The following is a 14,772-nucleotide window of genomic DNA, read 5'->3' on the forward strand; positions in this document are numbered from 1 at the left end:
TTCGATTTGTATGACCCTTTTCTGACCAATTGGAGCCCCAGGAACTCAGAAATCGCAGCGAAAACAGCGTGGGATCAACAGGATAGAAATTACGAAGGAAAATGCACCTGCTGAAAAATGTCGAAATCACTGGTTTTCGTTTTTTGGCTGTAACTTTTGATGCGTTGATCGCAGCGTATTGGGCCTGCGCCCAATCGATTTCTCTCGCAAAATTACGTCGGAATAGTGCGTGAAAGAATTTATTTCAGCACTGTTCAAAATCGCCAAAATTTTCGCCAAAAATACAAAGGGGTTAGCCTTGCTGTTTTTTTGGGCTGAAAACTTTTAGTCTCCGATTCGATTTGTATGACCCTTTTCTGACCAATTGGAGCCCCAGGAACTCAGAAATCGCAGCGACAACAGCGTGGGATCAACAGGATAGAAATTACGAAGGAAAATGCACCTGCTGAAAAATGTCGAAATCACTGGTTTTCGTTTTTTGGCTGTAACTTTTGATGCGTTGATCGCAGCGTATTGGGCCTGCGCCCAATCGATTTCTCTCGCAAAATTACGTCGGAATATTGGGTTAAAGGATTTATTTCAGCACTTTTGAAAATCACGAAAATTTTCGCCAGAAATACATAGGGGTTAGCCTTGCTGTTTTTTTGGGCGAAAAACTTTTGGTCTCCGATTCGATTTGTATGACCCTTTTCTGACTAATTGGAGCCCTAGGAACTCAGAAATCGCAGCGAAAACAGCGTGGGATCAACAGGATAGAAATTACGAAGGAAAATGCACCTGCTGAAAAATGTCGAAATCACTGGTTTTCGTTTTTTGGCTGTAACTTTTGATGCGTTGATCGCAGCGTATTGGGCCTGCGCCCAATCGATTTCTCACGCAAAATTACGTCGGAATAGTGGGTGGAAGAATTTATTTCAGCACTTTTTAAAATCGCGGAAATTTTCGATAAAAATGCTAAGGGGTTAGCCTTGCTGTTTTTTCGGGCGAAAAACTTTTAGTCTCCGATTCGATTCGTATGACCCTTTTCTGACCAATTGGAGCCCCAGGAACTCAGAAATCGCAGCGAAAACAGCGTGGGATCAACAGGATAGAAATTACGAAGGAAAATGCACCTGCTGAGAAATGTCGAAATCACTGGTTTTCGTTTTTCGGCTGTAACTTTTGATGCGTTGATCGCAGCGTATTGGGCCTGCGCCCAATCGATTTCTCTCGCAAAATTACGTCGGAATAGTGCGTAAAAGAATTTATTTCAGCACTGTTCAAAATCGCCAAAATTTTCGCCAAAAATACAAAGGGGTTAGCCTTGCTGTTTTTTTGGGCTAAAAACTTTTAGTCTCCGATTCGATTTGTATGACCCTTTTCTGACCAATTGGAGCCCCAGGAACTCAGAAATCGAAGCGACAACAGCGTGGGATCAACAGGATAGAAATTACGAAGGAAAATGCACCTGCTGAAAAATGTCGAAATCACTGGTTTTCGTTTTTTGGCTGTAACTTTTGATGCGTTGATCGCAGCGTATTGGGCCTGCGCCCAATCGATTTCTCTCGCAAAATTACGTCGGAATAGTGGGTGGAAGAATTTATTTCAGCACTTTTGAAAATCGCGAAAATTTTCGCCAGAAATACATAGGGGTTAGCCTTGCTATTTTTTTGGGCGAAAAACTTTTGGTCTCCGATTCGATTTGTATGACCCTTTTCTGACCAATTGGAGCCCCAGGAACTCAGAAATCGCAGCGAAAACAGCGTGGGATCAACAGGATAGAAATTACGAAGGAAAATGCACCTGCTGAAAAATGTCGAAATCACTGGTTTTCGTTTTTTGGCTGTAACTTTTGATGCGTTGATCGCAGCGTATTGGGCCTGCGCCCAATCGATTTCTCACGCAAAATTACGTCGGAATAGTGGGTGGAAGAATTTATTTCAGCACTTTTTAAAATCGCGAAAATTTTCGATAAAAATGCAAAGGGGTTAGCCTTGCTGTTTTTTTGGGCTAGAAACTTTTAGTCTCCGATTCGATTTGTATGACCCTTTTCTGACCAATTGGAGCCCCAGGAACTCAGAAATCGCAGCGAAAACAGCGTGGGATAAACAGGATAGAAATTACGAAGGAAAATGCACCTGCTGAAAAATGTCGAAATCACTGGTCTTCGTTTTTTGGCTGTCACTTTTGATGCGTTGATCGCAGCGTATTGGGCCTGCGCCCAATCGATTTCTCTCGCAAAATTACGTCGGAATAGTGCGTGAAAGAATTTATTTCAGCACTTTTCAAAATCGCCAAAATTTTCGTCAAAAATGCAAAGGGGTTAGCCTTGCTGTTTTTTCGGGCGAAAAACTTTTAGTCTCCGATTCGATTCGTATGACCCTTTTCTGACCAATTGGAGCCCCAGGAACTCAGAAATCGCAGCGAAAACAGCGTGGGATCAACAGGATAGAAATTACGAAGGAAAATGCACCTGCTGAAAAATGTCGAAATCACTGGTTTTCGTTTTTTGGCTGTAACTTTTGATGCGTTGATCGCAGCGTATTGGGCCTGCGCCCAATCGATTTCTCTCGCAAAATTACGTCGGAATAGTGGGTGGAAGAATTTATTTCAGCACTTTTGAAAATCGCGAAAATTTTCGCCAGAAATACATAGGGGTTAGCCTTGCTATTTTTTTGGGCGAAAAACTTTTGGTCTCCGATTCGATTTGTATGACCCTTTTCTGACCAATTGGAGCCCCAGGAACTCAGAAATCGCAGCGAAAACAGCGTGGGATCAACAGGATAGAAATTACGAAGGAAAATGCACCTGCTGAAAAATGTCGAAATCACTGGTTTTCGTTTTTTGGCTGTAACTTTTGATGCGTTGATCGCAGCGTATTGGGCCTGCGCCCAATCGATTTCTCACGCAAAATTACGTCGGAATAGTGGGTGGAAGAATTTATTTCAGCACTTTTTAAAATCGCGAAAATTTTCGATAAAAATGCTAAGGGGTTAGCCTTGCTGTTTTTTCGGGCGAAAAACTTTTAGTCTCCGATTCGATTCGTATGACCCTTTTCTGACCAATTGGAGCCCCAGGAACTCAGAAATCGCAGCGAAAACAGCGTGGGATCAACAGGATAGAAATTACGAAGGAAAATGCACCTGCTGAAAAATGTCGAAATCACTGGTTTTCGTTTTTTGGCTGTAACTTTTGATGCGTTGATCGCAGCGTATTGGGCCTGCTCCCAATCGATTTCTCTCGCAAAATTACGTCGGAATAGTGGGTGGAAGAATTTATTTCAGCACTTTTTAAAATCGCGAGAATTTTCGATAAAAATGCAAAGGGGTTAGCCTTGCTGTTTTTTCGGGCGAAAAACTTTTAGTCTCCGATTCGATTCGTATGACCCTTTTCTGACCAATTGGAGCCCCAGGAACTCAGAAATCGCAGCGAAAACAGCGTGGGATCAACAGGATAGAAATTACGAAGGAAAATGCACCTGCTGAAAAATGTCGAAATCACTGGTTTTCGTTTTTTGGCTGTAACTTTTGATGCGTTGATCGCAGCGTATTGGGCCTGCTCCCAATCGATTTCTCTCGCAAAATTACGTCGGAATAGTGGGTGGAAGAATTTATTTCAGCACTTTTTAAAATCGCGAGAATTTTCGATAAAAATGCAAAGGGGTTAGCCTTGCTGTTTTTTCGGGCGAAAAACTTTTAGTCTCCGATTCGATTCGTATGACCCTTTTCTGACCAATTGGAGCCCCAGGAACTCAGAAATCGCAGCGAAAACAGCGTGGGATCAACAGGATAGAAATTACGAAGGAAAATGCACCTGCTGAAAAATGTCGAAATCACTGGTTTTCGTTTTTTGGCTGTAACTTTTGATGCGTTGATCGCAGCGTATTGGGCCTGCGCCCAATCGATTTCTCTCGCAAAATTACGTCGGAATAGTGCGTGAAAGAATTTATTTCAGCACTGTTCAAAATCGCCAAAATTTTCGCCAAAAATACAAAGGGGTTAGCCTTGCTGTTTTTTTGGGCTGAAAACTTTTAGTCTCCGATTCGATTTGTATGACCCTTTTCTGACCAATTGGAGCCCCAGGAACTCAGAAATCGCAGCGACAACAGCGTGGGATCAACAGGATAGAAATTACGAAGGAAAATGCACCTGCTGAAAAATGTCGAAATCACTGGTTTTCGTTTTTTGGCTGTAACTTTTGATGCGTTGATCGCAGCGTATTGGGCCTGCGCCCAATCGATTTCTCTCGCAAAATTACGTCGGAATATTGGGTTAAAGGATTTATTTCAGCACTTTTGAAAATCACGAAAATTTTCGCCAGAAATACATAGGGGTTAGCCTTGCTGTTTTTTTGGGCGAAAAACTTTTGGTCTCCGATTCGATTTGTATGACCCTCTTCTGACTAATTGGAGCCCTAGGAACTCAGAAATCGCAGCGAAAACAGCGTGGGATCAACAGGATAGAAATTACGAAGGAAAATGCACCTGCTGAAAAATGTCGAAATCACTGGTTTTCGTTTTTTGGCTGTAACTTTTGATGCGTTGATCGCAGCGTATTGGGCCTGCGCCCAATCGATTTCTCACGCAAAATTACGTCGGAATAGTGGGTGGAAGAATTTATTTCAGCACTTTTTAAAATCGCGAAAATTTTCGATAAAAATGCTAAGGGGTTAGCCTTGCTGTTTTTTCGGGCGAAAAACTTTTAGTCTCCGATTCGATTCGTATGACCCTTTTCTGACCAATTGGAGCCCCAGGAACTCAGAAATCGCAGCGAAAACAGCGTGGGATCAACAGGATAGAAATTACGAAGGAAAATGCACCTGCTGAGAAATGTCGAAATCACTGGTTTTCGTTTTTCGGCTGTAACTTTTGATGCGTTGATCGCAGCGTATTGGGCCTGCGCCCAATCGATTTCTCTCGCAAAATTACGTCGGAATAGTGCGTGAAAGAATTTATTTCAGCACTGTTCAAAATCGCCAAAATTTTCGCCAAAAATACAAAGGGGTTAGCCTTGCTGTTTTTTTGGGCTAAAAACTTTTAGTCTCCGATTCGATTTGTATGACCCTTTTCTGACCAATTGGAGCCCCAGGAACTCAGAAATCGCAGCGACAACAGCGTGGGATCAACAGGATAGAAATTACGAAGGAAAATGCACCTGCTGAAAAATGTCAAAATCACTGGTTTTCGTTTTTTGGCTGTAACTTTTGATGCGTTGATCGCAGCGTATTGGGACTGCGTCCAATCGATTTCTCTCGCGAAATTACGTCGGAATAGTGCGTAAAAGAATTTATTTCAGCACTTTTCAAAATCGCGAAAATTTTCGCCAAAAATACAAAGGGGTTAGCCTTGCTGTTTTTTTGGGCGAAAAACTTTTGGTCTCCGATTCGATTTGTGTGACCCTTTTCTGACCAATTGGAGCCCCAGGAACTCAGAAATCGCAGCGAAAACAGCGTGGGATCAACAGGATAGAAATTACGAAGGAAAATGCACCTGCTGAAAAATGTCGAAATCACTGGTTTTCGTTTTTTGGCAGTAACTTTTGATGCGTTGATCGCAGCGTATTGGGCCTGCGCCCAATCGATTTCTCTCGCAAAATTACGTCGGAATAGTGCGTGAAAGAATTTATTTCAGCACTTTTCAAAATCGCCAAAATTTTCGTCAAAAATGCAAAGGGGTTAGCCTTGCTGTTTTTTTGGGCTAGAAACTTTTAGTCTCCGATTCGATTTGTATGACCCTTTTCTGACCAATTGGAGCCCCAGGAACTCAGAAATCGCAGCGAAAACAGCGTGGGATAAACAGGATAGAAATTACAAAGGAAAATGCACCTGCTGAAAAATGTCGAAATCACTGGTCTTCGTTTTTTGGCTGTCACTTTTGATGCGTTGATCGCAGCGTATTGGGCCTGCGCCCAATCGATTTCTCTCGCAAAATTACGTCGGAATAGTGCGTGAAAGAATTTATTTCAGCACTTTTCAAAATCGCCAAAATTTTCGTCAAAAATGCAAAGGGGTTAGCCTTGCTGTTTTTTCGGGCGAAAAACTTTTAGTCTCCGATTCGATTCGTATGACCCTTTTCTGACCAATTGGAGCCCCAGGAACTCAGAAATCGCAGCGAAAACAGCGTGGGATCAACAGGATAGAAATTACGAAGGAAAATGCACCTGCTGAAAAATGTCGAAATCACTGGTTTTCGTTTTTTGGCTGTAACTTTTGATGCGTTGATCGCAGCGTATTGGGCCTGCGCCCAATCGATTTCTCTCGCAAAATTACGTCGGAATATTGGGTTAAAGGATTTATTTCAGCACTTTTGAAAATCACGAAAATTTTCGCCAGAAATACATAGGGGTTAGCCTTGCTGTTTTTTTGGGCGAAGAACTTTTGGTCTCCGATTCGATTTGTATGACCCTTTTCTGACTAATTGGAGCCCTAGGAACTCAGAAATCGCAGCGAAAACAGCGTGGGATCAACAGGATAGAAATTACGAAGGAAAATGCACATGCTGAAAAATGTCGAAATCACTGGTTTTCGTTTTTTGGCTGTAACTTTTGATGCGTTGATCGCAGCGTATTGGGACTGCGTCCAATCGATTTCTCTCGCGAAATTACGTCGGAATAGTGCGTAAAAGAATTTATTTCAGCACTTTTCAAAATCGCGAAAATTTTCGCCAAAAATACAAAGGGGTTAGCCTTGCTGTTTTTTTAGGCTAAAAACTTTTAGTCTCCGATTCGATTAGTATGACCCTTTTCTGACCAATTGGAGCCCCGGGAACTCAGAAATCGCAGCGAAAACAGCGTGGGATCAACAGGATAGAAATTACGAAGGACAATGCACCTGCTGAAAAATGTCGAAATCACTGGTTTTCGTTTTTCGGCTGTAACTTTTGATGCGTTGATCGCAGCGTATTGGGCCTGCGCCCAATCGATTTCTCTCGCAAAATTACGTCGGAATAGTGCCTGAAAGAATTTATTTCAGCACTGTTCAAAATCGCCAAAATTTTCGCCAAAAATACAAAGGGGTTAGCCTTGCTGTTTTTTTGGGCTAAAAACTTTTAGTCTCCGATTCGATTTGTATGACCCTTTTCTGACCAATTGGAGCCCCAGGAACTCAGAAATCGCAGCGACAACAGCGTAGGATCAACAGGATAGAAATTACGAAGGAAAATGCACCTGCTGAAAAATGTCGAAATCACTGGTTTTCGTTTTTTGGCTGTAACTTTTGATGCGTTGATCGCAGCGTATTGGGCCTGCGCCCAATCGATTTCTCTCGCAAAATTACGTCGGAATAGTGGGTGGAAGAATTTATTTCAGCACTTTTGAAAATCGCGAAAATTTTCGCCAGAAATACATAGGGGTTAGCCTTGCTATTTTTTTGGGCGAAAAACTTTTGGTCTCCGATTCGATTTGTATGACCCTTTTCTGACCAATTGGAGCCCCAGGAACTCAGAAATCGCAGCGAAAACAGCGTGGGATCAACAGGATAGAAATTACGAAGGAAAATGCACCTGCTGAAAAATGTCGAAATTACTGGTTTTCGTTTTTTGGCTGTAACTTTTGATGCGTTGATCGCAGCGTATTGGGCCTGCGCCCAATCGATTTCTCACGCAAAATTACGTCGGAATAGTGGGTGGAAGAATTTATTTCAGCACTTTTTAAAATCGCGAAAATTTTCGATAAAAATGCTAAGGGGTTAGCCTTGCTGTTTTTTCGGGCGAAAAACTTTTAGTCTCCGATTCGATTCGTATGACCCTTTTCTGACCAATTGGAGCCCCAGGAACTCAGAAATCGCAGCGAAAACAGCGTGGGATCAACAGGATAGAAATTACGAAGGAAAATGCACCTGCTGAAAAATGTCGAAATCACTGGTTTTCGTTTTTTGGCTGTAACTTTTGATGCGTTGATCGCAGCGTATTGGGCCTGCTCCCAATCGATTTCTCTCGCAAAATTACGTCGGAATAGTGGGTGGAAGAATTTATTTCAGCACTTTTTAAAATCGCGAGAATTTTCGATAAAAATGCAAAGGGGTTAGCCTTGCTGTTTTTTCGGGCGAAAAACTTTTAGTCTCCGATTCGATTCGTATGACCCTTTTCTGACCAAGTGGAGCCCCAGGAACTCAGAAATCGCAGCGAAAACAGCGTGGGATCAACAGGATAGAAATTACGAAGGAAAATGCACCTGCTGAAAAATGTCGAAATCACTGGTTTTCGTTTTTTGGCTGTAACTTTTGATGCGTTGATCGCAGCGTATTGGGCCTGCTCCCAATCGATTTCTCTCGCAAAATTACGTCGGAATAGTGGGTGGAAGAATTTATTTCAGCACTTTTTAAAATCGCGAGAATTTTCGATAAAAATGCAAAGGGGTTAGCCTTGCTGTTTTTTCGGGCGAAAAACTTTTAGTCTCCGATTCGATTCGTATGACCCTTTTCTGACCAATTGGAGCCCCAGGAACTCAGAAATCGCAGCGAAAACAGCGTGGGATCAACAGGATAGAAATTACGAAGGACAATGCACCTGCTGAAAAATGTCGAAATCACTGGTTTTCGTTTTTCGGCTGTAACTTTTGATGCGTTGATCGCAGCGTATTGGGCCTGCGCCCAATCGATTTCTCTCGCGAAATTACGTCGGAATAGTGGGTGGAAGAATTTATTTCAGCACTTTTTAAAATCGCGAGAATTTTCGATAAAAATGCAAAGGGGTTAGCCTTGCTGTTTTTTCGGGCGAAAAACTTTTAGTCTCCGATTCGATTCGTATGACCCTTTTCTGACCAATTGGAGCCCCAGGAACTCAGAAATCGCAGCGAAAACAGCGTGGGATCAACAGGATAGAAATTACGAAGGACAATGCACCTGCTGAAAAATGTCGAAATCACTGGTTTTCGTTTTTCGGCTGTAACTTTTGATGCGTTGATCGCAGCGTATTGGGCCTGCGCCCAATCGATTTCTCTCGCAAAATTACGTCGGAATAGTGCCTGAAAGAATTTATTTCAGCACTGTTCAAAATCGCCAAAATTTTCGCCGAAAATACAAAGGGGTTAGCCTTGCTGTTTTTTTGGGCTAAAAACTTTTAGTCTCCGATTCGATTTGTATGACCCTTTTCTGACCAATTGGAGCCCCAGGAACTCAGAAATCGCAGCGACAACAGCGTAGGATCAACAGGATAGAAATTACGAAGGAAAATGCACCTGCTGAAAAATGTCGAAATCACTGGTTTTCGTTTTTTGGCTGTAACTTTTGATGCGTTGATCGCAGCGTATTGGGCCTGCGCCCAATCGATTTCTCTCGCAAAATTACGTCGGAATAGTGGGTGGAAGAATTTATTTCAGCACTTTTGAAAATCGCGAAAATTTTCGCCAGAAATACATAGGGGTTAGCCTTGCTATTTTTTTGGGCGAAAAACTTTTGGTCTCCGATTCGATTTGTATGACCCTTTTCTGACCAATTGGAGCCCCAGGAACTCAGAAATCGCAGCGAAAACAGCGTGGGATCAACAGGATAGAAATTACGAAGGACAATGCACCTGCTGAAAAATGTCGAAATCACTGGTTTTCGTTTTTTGGCTGTAACTTTTGATGCGTTGATCGCAGCGTATTGGGACTGCGTCCAATCGATTTCTCTCGCGAAATTACGTCGGAATAGTGCGTAAAAGAATTTATTTCAGCACTTTTCAAAATCGCGAAAATTTTCGCCAAAAATACAAAGGGGTTAGCCTTGCTGTTTTTTTGAGCGAAAAACTTTTGGTCTCCGATTCGATTTGTGTGACCCTTTTCTGACCAATTGGAGCCCCAGGAACTCAGAAATCGCAGCGAAAACAGCGTGGGATCAACAGGATAGAAATTACGAAGGAAAATGCACCTGCTGAAAAATGTCGAAATCACTGGTTTTCGTTTTTTGGCTGTAACTTTTGATGCGTTGATCGCAGCGTATTGGGCCTGCGCCCAATCGATTTCTCACGCAAAATTACGTCGGAATAGTGGGTGGAAGAATTTATTTCAGCACTTTTTAAAATCGCGAGAATTTTCGATAAAAATGCAAAGGGGTTAGCCTTGCTGTTTTTTCGGGCGAAAAACTTTTAGTCTCCGATTCGATTCGTATGACCCTTTTCTGACCAATTGGAGCCCCAGGAACTCAGAAATCGCAGCGAAAACAGCGTGGGATCAACAGGATAGAAATTACGAAGGAAAATGCACCTGCTGAAAAATGTCGAAATCACTGGTTTTCGTTTTTTGGCTGTAACTTTTGATGCGTTGATCGCAGCGTATTGGGACTGCGTCCAATCGATTTCTCTCGCGAAATTACGTCGGAATAGTGCGTAAAAGAATTTATTTCAGCACTTTTCAAAATCGCGAAAATTTTCGCCAAAAATACAAAGGGGTTAGCCTTGCTGTTTTTTTAGGCTAAAAACTTTTAGTCTCCGATTCGATTAGTATGACCCCTTTTCTGACCAATTGGAGCCCCGGGAACTCAGAAATCGCAGCGAAAACAGCGTGGGATCAACAGGATAGAAATTACGAAGGACAATGCACCTGCTGAAAAATGTCGAAATCACTGGTTTTCGTTTTTCGGCTGTAACTTTTGATGCGTTGATCGCAGCGTATTGGGCCTGCGCCCAATCGATTTCTCTCGCAAAATTACGTCGGAATAGTGCCTGAAAGAATTTATTTCAGCACTGTTCAAAATCGCCAAAATTTTCGCCAAAAATACAAAGGGGTTAGCCTTGCTGTTTTTTTGGGCTAAAAACTTTTAGTCTTCGATTCGATTTGTATGACCCTTTCCTGACCAATTGGAGCCCCAGGAACTCAGAAATCGCAGCGAAAACAGCGTGGGATCAACAGGATAGAAATTACGAAGGACAATGCACCTGCTGAAAAATGTCGAAATCACTGGTTTTCGTTTTTTGGCTGTAACTTTTGATGCGTTGATCGCAGCGTATTGGGCCTGCGCCCAATCGATTTCTCTCGCAAAATTACGTCGGAATAGTGGGTAAAAGAATTTATTTCAGCACTTTTCAAAATCGCCAAAATTTTCGTCAAAAATGCAAAGGGGTTAGCCTTGCTGTTTTTTCGGGCGAAAAACTTTTAGTCTCCGATTCGATTCGTATGACCCTTTTCTGACCAATTGGAGCCCCAGGAACTCAGAAATCGCAGCGAAAACAGCGTGGGATCAACAGGATAGAAATTACGAAGGACAATGCACCTGCTGAAAAATGTCGAAATCACTGGTTTTCGTTTTTTGGCTGTAACTTTTGATGCGTTGATCGCAGCGTATTGGGCCTGCGCCCAATCGATTTCTCTCGCAAAATTACGTCGGAATGGTGCGTGAAAGTATTTATTTCAGCACTCTTCAAAATCGCCAAAATTTTCGCCAAAAATACAAAGGGGTTAGCCTTGCTGTTTTTTTGGGCTAAAAACTTTTAGTCTTCGATTCGATTTGTATGACCCTTTCCTGACCAATTGGAGCCCCAGGAACTCAGAAATCGCAGCGAAAACAGCGTGGGATCAACAGGATAGAAATTACGAAGGACAATGCACCTGCTGAAAAACGTCGAAATCACTGGTTTTCGTTTTTTGGCTGTAACTTTTGATGCGTTGATCGCAGCGTATTGGGCCTGCGCCCAATCGATTTCTCTCGCAAAATTAGGTCGGAATAGTGGGTGGAAGAATTTATTTCAGCACTTTTTAAATTCGCGAAAATTTTCGATAAAAATGCAAAGGGGTTAGCCTTGCTGTTTTTTCGGGCGAAAAACTTTTAGTCTCCGATTCGATTCGTATGACCCTTTTCTGACCAATTAGAGCCCCAGGAACTCAGAAATCGCAGCGAAAACAGCGTGGGATCAACAGGATAGAAATTACGATGGAAAATGCACCTGCTGAAAAATGTCGAAATCACTGGTTTTCGTTTTTTGGCTGTAATTTTTGATGCGTTGATCGCAGCGTATTGGGCCTGCGCCCAATCGATTTCTCTCGCCTAATTACGTCGGAATAGTGGGTGAAAGGATTCATTTCAGCACTTTCGAAAATCGCGGAAATTTTCGCCAGAAATACATAGGGGTTAGCCTTGCTGTTTTTTTGGGCGAAAAACTTTTGGTCTCCGATTCGATTTGTATGACCTTCTTCTGACTAATTGGAGCCCCAGGAACTCAGAAATCGCAGCGAAAACAGCGTGGGATCAACAGGATAGAAATTACGAAGGACAATGCACCTGCTGAAAAATGTCGAAATCACTGGTTTTCGTTTTTTGGCTGTAACTTTTGATGCGTTGATCGCAGCGTATTGGGCCTGCGCCCAATCGATTTCTCTCGCAAAATTACGTCGGAATAGTGCGTGAAAGTATTTATTTCAGCACTTTTCAAAATCGCCAAAATTTTCGCCAAAAATACAAAGGGGTTAGCCTTGCTGTTTTTTTGGGCTAAAAACTTTTAGTCTTCGATTCGATTTGTATGACCCTTTTCTGACCAATTGGAGCCCCAGGAACTCAGAAATCGCAGCGAAAACAGCGTGGGATCAACAGGATAGAAATTACGAAGGACAATGCACCTGCTGAAAAATGTCGAAATCACTGGTTTTCGTTTTTTGGCTGTAACTTTTGATGCGTTGATCGCAGCGTATTGGGCCTGCGCCCAATCGATTTCTCTCGCAAAATTACGTCGGAATAGTGCGTGAAAGTATTTATTTCAGCACTTTTCAAAATCGCCAAAATTTTCGCCAAAAATACAAAGGGGTTAGCCTTGCTGTTTTTTTGGGCTAAAAACTTTTAGTCTTCGATTCGATTTTTATGACCCTTTTCTGACCAATTGGAGCCCCAGGAACTCAGAAATCGCAGCGAAAACAGCGTGGGATCGACAGGATAGAAATTACGAAGGAAAATGCACCTGCTGAAAAATGTCGAAATCACTGGTTTTCGTTTTTTGGCTGTAATTTTTGATGCGTTGATCGCAGCGTATTGGGCCTGCGCCCAATCGATTTCTCTCGCCTAATTGCGTCGGAATAGTGGGTGAAAGGATTCATTTCAGCACTTTTGAAAATCGCGGAAATTTTCGCCAGAAATACATAGGGGTTAGCCTTGCTGTTTTTTTGGGCGAAAAACTTTTGGTCTCCGATTCGATTTGTATGACCTTTTTCTGACTAATTGGAGCCCCAGGAACTCAGAAATCGCAGCGAAAACAGCGTGGGATCAACAGGATAGAAATTACGAAGGACAATGCACCTGCTGAAAAATGTCGAAATCACTGGTTTTCGTTTTTTGGCTGTAACTTTTGATGCGTTGATCGCAGCGTATTGGGCCTGCGCCCAATCGATTTCTCTCGCAAAATTACGTCGGAATAGTGGGTGGAAGAATTTATTTCAGCACTTTTCAAAATCGCCAAAATTTTCGTCAAAAATGCAAAGGGGTTAGCCTTGCTGTTTTTTCGGGCGAAAAACTTTTCGTCTCCGATTCGATTCGTATGACCCTTTTCTGACCAATTGGAGCCCCAGGAACTCAAAAATCGCAGCGAAAACAGCGTGGGATCAACAGGATAGAAATTACGAAGGACAATGCACCTGCTGAAAAATGTCGAAATCACTGGTTTTCGTTTTTTGGCTGTAACTTTTGATGCGTTGATCGCAGCGTATTGAGCCTGCGCCTAATCGATTTCTCTCGCAAAATTACGTCGGAATAGTGCGTGAAAGAATTTATTTCAGCACTTTTCAAAATCGCCAAAATTTTCGCCAAAAATACAAAGGGGTTAGCCTTGCTGTTTTTTTGGGCTCAAAACTTTTAGTCTCCGATTCGATTTGTATGACCCTTTTCTGACCAATTGGAGCCCCAGGAACTCAGAAATCGCAGCGAAAACAGCGTGGGATCAACAGGATAGAAATTACGAAGGAAAATGCACCTGCTGAAAAATGTCGAAATCACTGGTTTTCGTTTTTTGGCTGTAATTTTTGATGCGTTGATCGCAGCGTATTGGGCCTGCGCCCAATCGATTTCTCTCGCCTAATTACGTCGGAATAGTGGGTGAAAGGATTTATTTCAGCTCTTTTGAAAATCGCGAAAATTTTCGCCAGAAATACATAGGGGTTAGCCTTGCTGTTTTTTTGGGCGAAAAACTTTTGGTCTCCGATTCGATTTGTATGACCTTCTTCTGACTAATTGGAGCCCCAGGAACTCAGAAATCGCAGCGAAAACAGCGTGGGATCAACAGGATAGAAATTACGAAGGACAATGCACCTGCTGAAAAATGTCGAAATCACTGGTTTTCGTTTTTTGGCTGTAACTTTTGATGCGTTGATCGCAGCGTATTGGGCCTGCGCCCAATCGATTTCTCTCGCAAAATTACGTCGGAATAGTGGGTGGAAGAATCTATTTCAGCACTTTTTAAAATCGCGAAAATTTTCGATAAAAATGCAAAGGGGTTAGCCTTGCTGTTTTTTCGGGCGAAAAACTTTTAGTCTCCGATTCGATTCGTATGACCCTTTTCTGACCAATTAGAGCCCCAGGAACTCAGAAATCGCGGCGAGAACAGCGTGGGATCAACAGGATAGAAATTACGAAGGAAAATGCACCTGCTGAAAAATGTCGAAATCACTGGTTTTCGTTTTTTGGCTGTAATTTTTGATGCGTTGATCGCAGCGTATTGGGCCTGCGCCCAATCGATTTCTCTCGCCTAATTACGTCGGAATGGTGGGTGAAAGGATTTATTTCAGCACTTTTGAAAATCGCGAAAATTTTCGCCAGAAATACATAGGGGTTAGCCTTGCTGTTTTTTTGGGCGAAAAACTTTTGGTCTCCGATTCGATTTGTATGACCTTTTTCTGACTAATT

This window comes from Neodiprion fabricii, chromosome 1, assembly GCF_021155785.1.
Source record: "Neodiprion fabricii isolate iyNeoFabr1 chromosome 1, iyNeoFabr1.1, whole genome shotgun sequence".
In the NCBI taxonomy this organism is placed as follows: domain Eukaryota; kingdom Metazoa; phylum Arthropoda; class Insecta; order Hymenoptera; family Diprionidae; genus Neodiprion; species Neodiprion fabricii.